Source organism: Oncorhynchus keta, unplaced genomic scaffold (genome assembly GCF_023373465.1).
Source record: "Oncorhynchus keta strain PuntledgeMale-10-30-2019 unplaced genomic scaffold, Oket_V2 Un_contig_14122_pilon_pilon, whole genome shotgun sequence".
Taxonomy (NCBI): domain Eukaryota; kingdom Metazoa; phylum Chordata; class Actinopteri; order Salmoniformes; family Salmonidae; genus Oncorhynchus; species Oncorhynchus keta.
The window spans coordinates 8,092-22,500 of NW_026278559.1; positions in this window are offsets into that span (position 1 = coordinate 8,092).

The following is a 14,409-nucleotide window of genomic DNA, read 5'->3' on the forward strand; positions in this document are numbered from 1 at the left end:
AACCTGAAGTCAATCAGCAGTACACTCCATCTATAAACCTGAAGTCAGTCAGCAGTACACTCCATCTATAAACCTGAAGACACTCAGCAGTACACTCCATCTATAAACCTGAAGTCAGCAGTACACTCCATCTATAAACCTGAGGTCAGTCAGCAGTACACTCCATCTATAAACCTGAAGTCAGTCAGCAGTACACTCCATCTATAAACCTGAGGTCAGTCAGCAGTACACTCCATCTATAAACACTCCATCTATAAACCTGAAGTCAGTCAGCAGTACACTCCATCTATAAACACTCCATCTATAAACCTGAAGTCAGTCAGCAGTACACTCCATCTATAAACCTGAAGTCAGTCAGCAGTACACTCCATCTATAAACCTGAAGTCAGTCAGCAGTACACTCCATCTATAAACCTGAGGTCAGTCAGCAGTACACTCCATCTATAAACACTCCATCTATAAACCTGAAGTCAGTCAGCAGTACACTCCATCTATAAACCTGAAGTCAGTCAGCAGTACACTCCATCTATAAACCTGAGGTCAGTCAGCAGTACACTCCATCTATAAACACTCCATCTATAAACCTGAAGTCAGTCAGCAGTACACTCCATCTATAAACCTGAGGTCAGTCAGCAGTACACTCCATCTATAAACACTCCATCTATAAACCTGAGGTCAGTCAGCAGTACACTCCATCTATAAACACTCCATCTATAAACCTGAGGTCAGTCAGCAGTACACTCCATCTATAAACCTGAAGACAGTCAGCAGTACACTCCATCTATAAACCTGAAGACAGTCAGCAGTACACTCCATCTATAAACCTGAAGACAGTCAGCAGTACACTCCATCTATAAACCTGAAGTCAGTCAGCAGTACACTCCATCTATAAACCTGAAGTCAGCAGTACACTCCATCTATAAACCTGAAGTCAGCAGTACACTCCATCTATAAACCTGAAGTCAGTCAGCAGTACACTCCATCTATAAACCTGAAGTCAGTCAGCAGTACACTCCATCTATAAACCTGAGGTCAGTCAGCAGTACACTCCATCTATAAACCTGAGGTCAGTCAGCAGTACACTCCATCTATAAACCTGAAGTCAGTCAGCAGTACACTCCATCTATAAACCTGAAGTCAGTCAGCAGTACACTCCATCTATAAACCTGAGGTCAGTCAGCAGTACACTCCATCTATAAACCTGAAGACAGTCAGCAGTACACTCCATCTATAAACCTGAAGTCAGTCAGCAGTACACTCCATCTATAAACCTGAGGTCAGTCAGCAGTACACTCCATCTATAAACACTCCATCTATAAACCTGAAGTCAGTCAGCAGTACACTCCATCTATAAACCTGAAGACAGTCAGCAGTACACTCCATCTATAAACCTGAAGTCAGTCAGCAGTACACTCCATCTATAAACCTGAAGTCAGTCAGCAGTACACTCCATCTATAAACCTGAAGACAGTCAGCAGTACACTCCATCTATAAACCTGAAGTCAGTCAGCAGTACACTCCATCTATAAACCTGAAGTCAGTCAGCAGTACACTCCATCTATAAACCTGAGGTCAGTCAGCAGTACACTCCATCTATAAACCTGAAGTCAATCAGCAGTACACTCCATCTATAAACCTGAGGTCAGTCAGCAGTACACTCCATCTATAAACCTGAAGTCAATCAGCAGTACACTCCATCTATAAACCTGAGGTCAGTCAGTACACTCCATCTATAAACCTGAGGTCAGTCAGCAGTACACTCCATCTATGAACCTGAAGTCAGTCAGCAGTACACTCCATCTATAAACCTGAAGTCAATCAGCAGTACACTCCATCTATAAACCTGAGGTCAGTCAGCAGTACACTCCATCTATGAACCTGAAGTCAGTCAGCAGTACACTCCATCTATGAACCTGAAGTCAATCAGCAGTACACTCCATCTATAAACCTGAGGTCAGTCAGCAGTACACTCCATCTATGAACCTGAAGTCAGTCAGCAGTACACTCCATCTATAAACCTGAAGTCAATCAGCAGTACACTCCATCTATAAACCTGAGGTCAGTCAGCAGTACACTCCATCTATAAACCTGAAGTCAATCAGCAGTACACTCCATCTATAAACCTGAGGTCAGTCAGCAGTACACTCCATCTATAAACCTGAAGTCAATCAGCAGTACACTCCATCTATAAACCTGAAGTCAATCAGCAGTACACTCCATCTATAAACCTGAAGACAGTCAGCAGTACACTCCATCTATAAACCTGAAGTCAGTCAGCAGTACACTCCATCTATAAACCTGAGGTCAGTCAGCAGTACACTCCATCTATAAACCTGAAGTCAGTCAGCAGTACACTCCATCTATAAACCTGAGGTCAATCAGCAGTACACTCCATCTATAAACACTCCATCTATAAACCTGAAGTCAGTCAGCAGTACACTCCATCTATAAACACTCCATCTATAAACCTGAAGTCAGTCAGCAGTACACTCCATCTATAAACCTGAGGTCAGTCAGCAGTACACTCCATCTATAAACCTGAAGTCAGTCAGCAGTACACTCCATCTATAAACCTGAGGTCAGTCAGCAGTACACTCCATCTATAAACACTCCATCTAAATAGTCAGTCAGCAGTACTCCATCTATAAACCTGAAGTCAGTGTACACTCCATCTATAAACCTGAGGTCAGTCAGCAGTACACTCCATCTATCCATCTATAAACCTGAAGTCAGTCAGCAGTACACTCCATCTATAAACCTGAGGTCAGTCAGCAGTACACTCCATCTATAAACACTCCATCTATAAACCTGAAGTCTATAAACACTCCATCTATAAACCTGAGGTCAGTCAAGTATACACTCCATCTATAAACCTGAAGACAGTCATCAGTAAACACTCCATCTATAAACCTGAAGACAGTCAGCAGTACACTCCATCTATAAACCTGAAGACAGTCAGCAGTACACTCCATCTATAAACCTGAAGTCAGTCAGCAGTACACTCCATCTATAAACCTGAAGACAGTCAGCAGTACACTCCATCTATAAACCTGACAGAAGTCAGTCAGCAGTACACTCCATCTATAAACCTGAAGTCAGTCAGCAGTACACTCCATCTATAAACCTGAAGTCAGTCAGCAGTACACTCCATCTATAAACCTGAAGTCAGTCAGCAGTACACTCCATCTATAAACCTGAAGTCAGTCAGCAGTACACTCCATCTATAAACCTGAGGTCAGTCAGCAGTACACTCCATCTATAAACCTGGTCAGTCAGCAGTACACTCCATCTATAAACCTGAGGTCAGTCAGCAGTACACTCCATCTATAAACCTGAGGTCAGTCAGTACACTCCATCTATAAACCTGAGTCAGTCAGTACACTCCATCTATAAACCTGAGGTCAGTCACAGTACACTCCATCTATAAACCTGAGTCAGTCACAGTACACTCCATCTATAAACCTGAAGTCAGTCAGCAGTACACTCCATCTATAAACCTGAGGTCAGTCAGCAGTACACTCCATCTATAAACCTGAGGTCAGTCAGCAGTACACTCCATCTATAAACCTGAGGTCAGTCAGCAGTACACTCCATCTATAAACCTGAGGTCAGTCAGCAGTACACTCCATCTATAAACCTGAGGTCAGTCAGCAGTACACTCCATCTATAAACCTGAAGTCAGTCAGCAGTACACTCCATCTATAAACCTGAAGTCAGTCAGCAGTACACTCCATCTATAAACCTGAGGTCAGTCAGCAGTACACTCCATCTATAAACCTGAAGTCAGTCAGCAGTACACTCCATCTATAAACCTGAAGTCAGTCAGTCTATAAAGTCAGTCACAGTACACTCCATCTATAAACCTGAGGTCAGTCAGCAGTACACTCCATCTATAAACCTGAAGTCAGTCAGCAGTACACTCCATCTATAAACCTGAAGTCAGTCAGCAGTAAACCTGACAGTCCATCTTCATAAACCTGAAGTCAGTCAGCAGTACACTCCATCTATAAACCTGAAGTCAGTCAGCAGTACACTCCATCTATAAACCTGAGGTCAGTCAGCAGTACACTCCATCTATAAACCTGAAGTCAGTCAGCAGTACACTCCATCTATAAACCTGAAGTCAGTCAGCAGTACACTCCATCTATAAACCTGAAGGCAGTACACTCCATCTATAAACCAGTCAGCAGTACACTCCATCTATAAACCTGAAGTCAGCAGTACACTCCATCTATAAACCTGAAGTCAGTCAGCAGCACACTCCATCTATAAACCTGAAGTCAGTCAGCAGTACACTCCATCTATAAACCTGAAGACAGTCAGCAGTACACTCCATCTATAAACCTGAAGACAGTCAGCAGTACACTCCATCTATAAACCTGAAGTCAGTCAGCAGTACACTCCATCTATAAACCTGAGGTCAGTCAGCAGTACACTCCATCTATAAACCTGAAGTCAGCAGTACACTCCATCTATAAACCTGAAGACAGTCAGCAGTACACTCCATCTATAAACCTGAAGTCAGCAGTACACTCCATCTATAAACCTGAAGTCAGTCAGCAGTACACTCCATCTATAAACCTTTAGTCAGTCAGCAGTACACTCCATCTATAAACCTGAAGACAGCAGTACACTCCATCTATAAACCTGAGGTCAGTCAGCAGTACACTCCATCTATAAACCTGAGGTCAGTCAGCAGTACACTCCATCTATAAACCTGAGGTCAGTCAGCAGTACACTCCATCTCCATCTATAAACCTGAAGTCAGTCAGCAGTACACTCCATCTATAAACCTGAGGTCAGTCAGCAGTACACTCCATCTATAAACCTGAGGTCAGTCAGCAGTACACTCCATCTATAAACCTGAGGTCAGTCAGCAGTACACTCCATCTATAAACCTGAAGTCAGTCAGCAGTACACTCCATCTATAAACCTGAAGTCAGTCAGCAGTACACTCCATCTATAAACCTGAAGTCAGTCAGCAGTACACTCCATCTATAAACCTGAGGTCAGTCAGCAGTACACTCCATCTATAAACCTGAAGTCAGTCAGCAGTACACTCCATCTATAAACCTGAAGTCAGTCAGCAGTACACTCCATCTATAAACCTGAAGTCAGCAGTACACTCCATCTATAAACCTGAAGTCAGTCAGTACACTCCATCTATAAACCTGAGGTCAGTCAGCAGTACACTCCATCTATAAACCTGAAGTCAGTCAGCAGTACACTCCATCTATAAACCTGAGGTCAGTCAGCAGTACACTCCATCTATAAACCTGAAGTCAGTCAGCAGTACACTCCATCTATAAACCTGAAGTCAGTCAGCAGTACACTCCATCTATAAACCTGAAGTCAGTCAGCAGTACACTCCATCTATAAACCTGAAGTCAGTCAGCAGTACACTCCATCTATAAACCTGAGGTCAGTCAGCAGTACACTCCATCTATAAACCTGAAGACAGTCAGCAGTACACTCCATCTATAAACCTGAAGTCAGTCAGCAGTACACTCCATCTATAAACCTGAAGTCAGTCAGCAGTACACTCCATCTATGAACACGTCATCTTCATCTTGTTCCCAAAAGAAGAAAGAGTAGATGTATAGATATTCTCAGAATGTCATTTTAGAGACAGTCAGCGACCCCCTCTCCCTCCCCCTCCTCCCCTCTCTCCCTCCCTCCCTCCCCCTCTCTCCCTCCCTAAACCCCCCTCCCTCCTCCCTCTCTCCCTCCCTCCCTCCCCCTCTCTCCCTCCCTCCCCCTCCCTCTCCTCCCTCTCTCCCTCCCTCCCCATCCCTCTCTCCCCCTCCCTCCCTCCCCCTCCCTCCTCCCTCTCTCCCTCCCCCTCCCCATCCCTCTCTCCCCCTCCCTCTCCCTCCCTCCTCCCCTCTCCCCCTCCCTCCCTCCCCATCCCTCTCTCCCCCCTCCCTCTCCCTCCCTCCCCCTCCCTCCTCCCTCTCTCCCTCCCTCCCCATCCCTCTCTCCCCCTCCCTCTCCCTCCCTCCCTCCCTCTCTCTCTCCCTCCCCCTCCCCCTCCCTCTTTCCCTCCCTCTCTCCCTCCTCCCTCCCTCCCTCCCTCCCCCCACTCTCCCTCCTCCCTCCCTCTCTCCCTCCCTCCCTATCACCCTGACAACATTCACAGCTCGTGTCATGTCTTACAACATCAAGGTTATATCATTTTTAAGATGAATGGTCCTCGTTATTTAATCATTAAGTCCTGAGCCCAGAGTCAAGACAGGATATATCCGGGAAGAGGACCAACATTCTAATAGCCAGCTTCCTTTTCCACAACATGTTTGCCTGTTCGTTTGTAAGTTCACCATCATGATTCTACTTAGCAAAATAAGTCATTTTATAGCACAAAAAGACCAAAAAAATAAGTTACAGGCCGTGAAGGTTCAATATCTAGCCTTAGAAACGAGTTACAGTACGTGAAGGCTCAATATCTAGCCTTAGAAACGAGTTACAGTAGGTGAAGGCTCAATATCTAGCCTTAGAAACGAGTTACAGTACGTGAAGGCTCAATATCTAGCCTTAGAAACGAGTTACAGTACGTGAAGGCTCAATATCTAGCCTTAGAAACAGTACGTGAAGGCTCAATAGTTACAGTTACAGGCCGTGAAGGCTCAATATCTAGCCTTAGAAACGAGTTACAGTACGTGAAGGCTCAATATCTAGCCTTAGAAACGAGTTACAGTACGTGAAGGCTCAATATCTAGCCTTAGAAACGAGTTACAGTAGGTGAAGGCTCAATATCTAGCCTTAGAAACGAGTTACAGTACGTGAAGGCTCAATATCCAGCCTTAGAAACGAGTTACAGTACGTGAAGGCTCAATATCTAGCCTTAGAAACGAGTTACAGGCCGTGAAGGCTCAATATCTAGCCTTAGAAACGAGTTACAGGCCGTGAAGGCTCAATATCTAGCCTTAGAAACGAGTTACAGTACGTGAAGGCTCAATATCTAGCCTTAGAAACGAGTTACAGTACGTGAAGGCTCAATATCTAGCCTTAGAAACGAGTTACAGGCCGTGAAGGCTCAATATCTAGCCTTAGAAACGAGTTACAGGCCGTGAAGGCTCAATATCTAGCCTTAGAAACGAGTTACAGTACGTGAAGGCTCAATATCTAGCCTTAGAAACGAGTTACAGGCCGTGAAGGCTCAATATCTAGCCTTAGAAACGAGTTACAGTAGGTGAAGGCTCAATATCTAGCCTTAGAAACGAGTTACAGTACGTGAAGGCTCAATATCCAGCCTTAGAAACGAGTTACAGGCCGTGAAGGCTCAATATCTAGCCTTAGAAACGAGTTACAGGCCGTGAAGGCTCAATATCTAGCCTTAGAAACGAGTTACAGTAGCTCAATATCTAGCCTTAGAAACGTGAAGGCTCAATATCTAGCCTTAGAAACGAGTTACAGTACGTGAAGGCTCAATATCTAGCTTAGAAACGAGTTACAGTACGTGAAGGCTCAATATCCAGCCTTAGAAACGAGTTACAGTATGTGAAGGCTCAATATCTAGCCTTAGAAACGAGTTACAGTAGGTGAAGGCTCAATATCTAGCCTTAGAAACGAGTTACAGGCCGTGAAGGCTCAATATCTAGCCTTAGAAACGAGTTACAGGCCGTGAAGGCTCAATATCTAGCCTTAGAAACGAGTTACAGTACGTGAAGGCTCAATATCTACCTTAGAAACGAGTTACAGTAGCCGTGAAGGCTCAATATCTACCTTTAGAAACGAGTTACAGGCCATGAAGGCTCAATATCCAGCCTTAGAAACGAGTTACAGGCCGTGAAGGCCAGGCGTTCTTAATGTTTTGTACACTCAGTGTATATGGTGGAGTTCTCTCAGCTTGGTCCCTTGGGGATCTCTGGCCCCGTCTAATGAAACAGAAAGATGAAAGATGGATGGAAATAGAGAGTCACTGATGTAATGGAGGAAATGCTATACTGTCAGCAATTAAAAGGCACAGGGGCTGTTCTTAGGCACGACGCAACGCAGAGTGCCTGGATTCCGGCCCTCAGCCGTGGTATATTCGCCGTTATATCACAAACTCTCGAGGTGCCTTGTTGCTATTATAACCTGGTTGCCAACGTAAATAGAACAGGAGGAACGATATGATTTGTCATACCTGTGGTATACGGTCTGATATACCACGGCTTTCAGACAATCAGACAACCCAATTTATAATATGGAATATTCCAGTAGTTTTCGTCATTCTCTGAACCCAACCCACTAAAACCCCAACATTTGGCTCTGAAGTACCCTCTCGCCTGCCACTGACCACTAGGACTATGTTGTGATGAATCTTCCACAGTACTGCCTGTGGATAGACCAGGTCCTGTTGTACCCCAGGTGAGGACGACTGGAGTAAGATACAGTACTGCCTGTGGATAGACCAGGTCCTTTTGTACCCCAGGTGAGGACGACTGGAGTAAGATACAGTACTGCCTGTGGATAGACCAGGTCCTTTTGTACCCCAGGTGAGGACGACTGGAGTAAGATACAGTACTGCCTGTGGATAGACCAGGTCCTTTTGTACCCCAGGTGAGGACGACTGGAGTAAGATACAGTACTGCCTGTGGATAGACCAGGTCCTGTTGTACCCCAGGTGAGGACGACTGGAGTAAGATACAGTACTGCCTGTGGATAGACCAGGTCCTTTTGTACCCCAGGTGAGGACGACTGGAGTAAGATACAGTACTGCCTGTGGATAGACCAGGTCCTGTTGTACCCCAGGTGAGGACGACTGGAGTAAGATACAGTACTGCCTGTGGATAGACCAGGTCCTTTTGTACCCCAGGCGAGGACGACTGGAGTAAGATACAGTACTATACAGTATTACCCATGTAGGGGTTACAGTATACTGTATGGAGTAAGATACAGTACTATACAGTATTACCCATGTAGGGGTTACAGTATACTGTATGGAGTAAGATACAGTACTATACAGTATTACCCATGTAGGGGTTACAGTATACTGTATGGAGTAAGATACTATACAGTATTACCCATGTAGGGGTTACAGTATACTGTATGGAGTAAGATACAGTACTATACAGTATTACCCATGTAGGGGTTACAGTATACTGTATGGAGTAAGATACAGTACTATACAGTATTACACATGTAGGGGTTACAGTATACTGTATGGAGTAAGATACAGTACTATACAGTATTACACATGTAGGGGTTACATTATACTGTATGGAGTAATAATATATAATATATAATATATAATAATACAACGAGTAAGATACTATATAGTATTACACATGTAGGGTTACATTATACTGTATGGAGTAAGATACAATACTATATAGTATTACACATGTAGGGTTACAGTATACTGTATGGAGTAAGATACTGTACAGTATTACCCATGTAGGGGTTACAGTATACTGTATGGAGTAAGATACTGTACAGTATTACCCATGTAGGGGTTACAGTATACTGTATGGAGTAAGATACTATACAGTATTACACATGTAGGGGTTACATTATACTGTATGAGTAAGATACAATACTATATAGTATTACACATGTAGGGGTTACAGTATACTGTATAGAGTAAGATACAGTACTATAAGTATTACACATGTAGGGGTTACATTATACTGTATAGAGTAAGATACAGTACTATACAGTATTACACATGTAGGGGTTACAGTATACTGTATGGAGTAAGATTACATACAGTATACTGTAGGGGTTACAGTATACTGTAGTAAGATACAGTACTATACAGTATTACACATGTAGGGTTACAGTATACTGTATAGAGTAAGAGTAAGATACATGTAGGGGTTACTATACTGTATGGAGTAAGATACACATGTATTACACATGGGGTTACAGTATACTGTATAGACTGTAAGATACATGTAGGGGTTACTATACAGTATTACAGTATTACCCATGTAGGGGGTTACAGTTATACTGTACAGTATTACACATGAAGGGTAGTATACTGTATGGAGTAAGATACAGTACTATACAGTATTACATGTAGGGTTACAGTATACTGTATAGTAAGATACAGTACTATACAGTATTACACATGTAGGGTTACATTATACTGGTAAGATACAGTACTATATTACTAGGGGTTACATTATACTGTATAGAGTAAGATACAGTACTATACAGTATTACACTATACAGTATTACATTATTACACATGTAGGGTTACAGTATACTGTAGGGAGTAAGATACAATACTATACAGTATTACACATGTAAGGGTTACAGTATACTGTATGGAGTAAGATACAATACTATACAGTATTACACATGTAGGGGTTACGTAGTATAATAGTATAATATTATAGTGTAGTATAATACTTTATAGTATCGCATAATAGTTTACAGAATAGTATAGTATAATAGTATAGTGTAGTATAATACTCTATAGTACACTATAATAGTTTATAGTATAGCATTATAGTATAATAGCATAGTGTAGTATACAACTTTATACTATAGTATAATAGTATAGTGTAGTATAATAGTATAGTGTAGTATAGTATAATAGTAGTATAGTACATTATATTATGTTATAGTATAGTATACTAGTTTATAGTATAGTATAATAGTATAGTGTAGTATAATAGTATAATGTAGTATAGTATAATAGTATAGTGCAGTATAATAGTATAATGTAGTATAGTATAATAGTATAGTACATAGTACTATACTATAATAGCCTATAGTATAGTATAGTATAGTATAGTATATTGGTATAGTGTAGTATAATACGTTATACTATAGTATTACAGTTTATATTATAGTGTAATATTATAGTGTAGTATAATAGTTTATAGTATAGTATAGTATACTAGTATGGTGTAGTATAGTGTAGTATAATACGGTATACTATAGTATTACAGTTTATTGTATAGTATAATAGCATAGTGTAGTATAATAGTTTATAGTATAGTATAGTATACTAGTATGGTGTAGCATAGTGTAGTATAATAGTTCATAGTATAGTATACTAGTATAGTATAGTGTAGTATAATACGTTATACTATAGTATTACAGTTTATTGTATAGTATAATAGCATAGTGTAGTATAATAGTTTATAGTATAGTATACTAGTATAGTGTAGTATAGTGTCATAATACGTTGTACTATAGTATACGAGTTTATAGTATAGTATAATAGTATAGTGTAGTATAATAGTTTATAGTATAGTATAGTATACTAGTATGGTGTAGTACAGTGTACAGTGTATAGTATAATACATTATACTATAGTATACTGGTTTATAGTATAGTATAATAGTATAGTGTAGTATAATAGTATAATGTATAGTATAATAGTATAGTGCAGTATACTACTTTATAGTATATTATACTAGTTTATAGTGTAGTATAATAGTATAGTGTAGTATAATAGCGTATATTATAGTATAGGATACTAGTATAGTGTAGTATAGTGTAGTATAATACGTTATACTATAGTATTACAGTTTATAGTATAGTATAATAGTATAGTGTAGTATAATAGTTTATAGTATAGTATACTAGTATGGTGTAGTATAGTGTAGTATAATAGTTTATAGTATAGTATACTAGTATAGTGTAGTATAGTGTCGTATAATACGTTGTACTATAGTATACTAGTTTATATTATAGTATAATAGTATAGTGTACTATAATAGTTTATAGTATAGTATACTAGTATGGTGTAGTACAGTGTAGTATAATACGTTATACTATAGTATACTAGTTTATAGTGTAGTATAATAGTATAGTGTAGTACAATAGTTTATAGTACAGTATAATAGTATGGTGTAGTACAGTGTAGTATAATACGTTATACTATACTATTACAGTTTACAGTATAGTATTGTGTAGTATAATAGTTTATAGTATAGTATACTATTATAGTGTAGTATAATACGTTGTACTAGAGTATACTCATTTACATTTACATTTACATTTAAGTCATTTAGCAGACGCTCTTATCCAGAGCGACTTACAAATTGGTGCATACACCTTATGACAACCAGTGGAACAGCCACTTGCATCTAAATCTTGTTGGGGGGTGAGAAGGATTACTTACCCTTACTTACCCTATCCTAGGTATTCCTTGAAGAGGTGGGGTTTCAGGTGTCTCCGGAAGGTGGTGATTGACTCCGCTGTCCTGGCGTCGTGAGGGAGTTTGTTCCACCATTGGGGGCCAGAGCAGCGAACAGTTTTGACTGGGCTGAGCGGGAACTGTACTTCCTCAGTGGTAGGGAGGCGAGCAGGCCAGAGGTGGATGAACGCAGTGCCCTTGTTTGGGTGTAGGGCCTGATCAGAGCCTGGAGGTACTGAGGTGCCGTTCCCCTCACAGCTCCGTGGCGAGCACCATGGTCTTGTAGCGGATGCGAGCTTCAACTGGAAGCCAGTGGAGAGAGCGGAGGAGCGGGGTGACGTGAGAGAACTTGGGAAGGTTGAACACCAGACGGGCTGTAGTGTAGTATAATACGTTATACTATAGTATACTAGTTTATAGTATAGTATAATAGTATAGTGTAGTATAATAGTTCATAGTATAGTATACTAGTATAGTGTAGTATAATACGTTGTACTAAAGTATACTAGTTTATAGTATAGTATAATAGTATAGTGTAGTATAATAGTTTATATTATAGTATACTAGTATGGTGTAGTATAGTGTAGTATAATAGCTTATAGTATAGTATACTAGTTTATAGTGTAGTATAATAGTTCATAGTATAGTATACTAGTATGGTGTAGTATAGTGTAGTATAATACGTTGTACTAAAGTATACTAGTTTATAGTATGGTATAATAGTATAGTGTAGTATAATAGTTTATAGTATAGTATACTAGTATGGTGAAGTATAATAGTTTATAGTATATTATACTAGTATGGTGTAGTATAATAGTTTATAGTATAGTATAATAGCATAGTGTAGTATAATAGTTTATTATAGTATAGTATAGTATAGTATACTAGTATGGTGTAGTATAGTGTAGTATAATAGTTTATAGTATAGTATAATAGTTTATAGTATAGTATACTAGTATAGTGTCGTATAGTGTCATATAATATGTTGTACTATAATATACGAGTTTATAGTATAGTATAATAGTATAGTGTAGTATAATAGTTTATAGTATAGTATACTAGTATGGTTTAGTACAGTGTAGTATAATACGTTGTACTATATTATACTAGTATAGTGTTGTATAGTGTAGTATAGTGTAGTATAATAGTAATAGTATAATAGTTTATAGTATAGTATACTAGCATGGTGTAGTATAGTGTGGTATAATACGGGTAGTCACATTGCATAACATCGAACATCCAAAAGAGTCTATGTTACTGGATGAGGCGTTATATAGAACCATCACTGACATGAAGCCATCCAGTCACATGACAGTGGTCTTTATTCCTGACAGGACACTGCTACTATAAGGTCACTCTAAAGCCCTCACAGGTGTCCTGTGTGGATTTAAGTATGCTCTCTCTAATTCTCTCTTTCTTTCGGAGGACCTGAGCCCTGGGACCATGCCTCGGGACTACCGGGCATGATGACTCCTTGCTGTCCCCAGTTCACCTGGCCGTGCTGCTGCTCCAGTTTCAACTGTTCTGCCTGTGATTATTATTTGACCATGCTGGTCATTTATGAACATTTGAACATCTTGGCCATGTTCTGTTATAATCTCCACCGGCACAGCCAGAAGAGGACTGGCCACCCCTCATAGCCTGGTTCCTCTCTAGGTTTCTTCCTAGGTTCCTGCCTTTCTAGGGAGTTTTTCCTAACCACTGTGCTTCTACACCTGCATTGCTTGCTGTTTGGGGTTTTAGGCTGGGTTTCTGTACAGCACTTTGAGATATCAGTTGATGTACGAAGGGCTATATAAATACATTGGATTTGATTTACAGTAAAGAGCCTATTTTTACTATGCTGAACGGTCCATTTCATTCACAGTTCACACTCAAAATAAAACCTCATTGAACCAAACTGCTCTATTCCCTTACAGATAAAACAAACATCATTTATCAGTGACTCCTCTGCTGACCTCTACAGCTTCTACCAGCTGCAGCCCACTGGGTTCCTCTCCTCTCCTCTCCTCTCCTCTCCCTCTCCTCTCCTCTCCTCCTCTCTCCTCTCCCCTCCTCCCTCCCTCCCCTCCCCTCCCTCTCCCTCTCCTCTCCCTCCCCCTCCTCTCCTCTCCTCTCCTCTCCTCTCCTCTCCTCTCCCCTCCCTCCTCTCCTCTCCTCTCCCCTCCCCTCCTCTCCTCTCCTCTCCCTCCTCTCCTCTCCTCCTCTCCCCTCCCTCTCCTCCTCTCCCCTCCTCTCCCTTCTCTTCTTTCTCTTCTCTCTCTCTCCTCTCCTCTCCTCTCCTTCCCTCTCTCCCCTCACATCTCGCTGCCGTACCCTTCCCCTCCCCT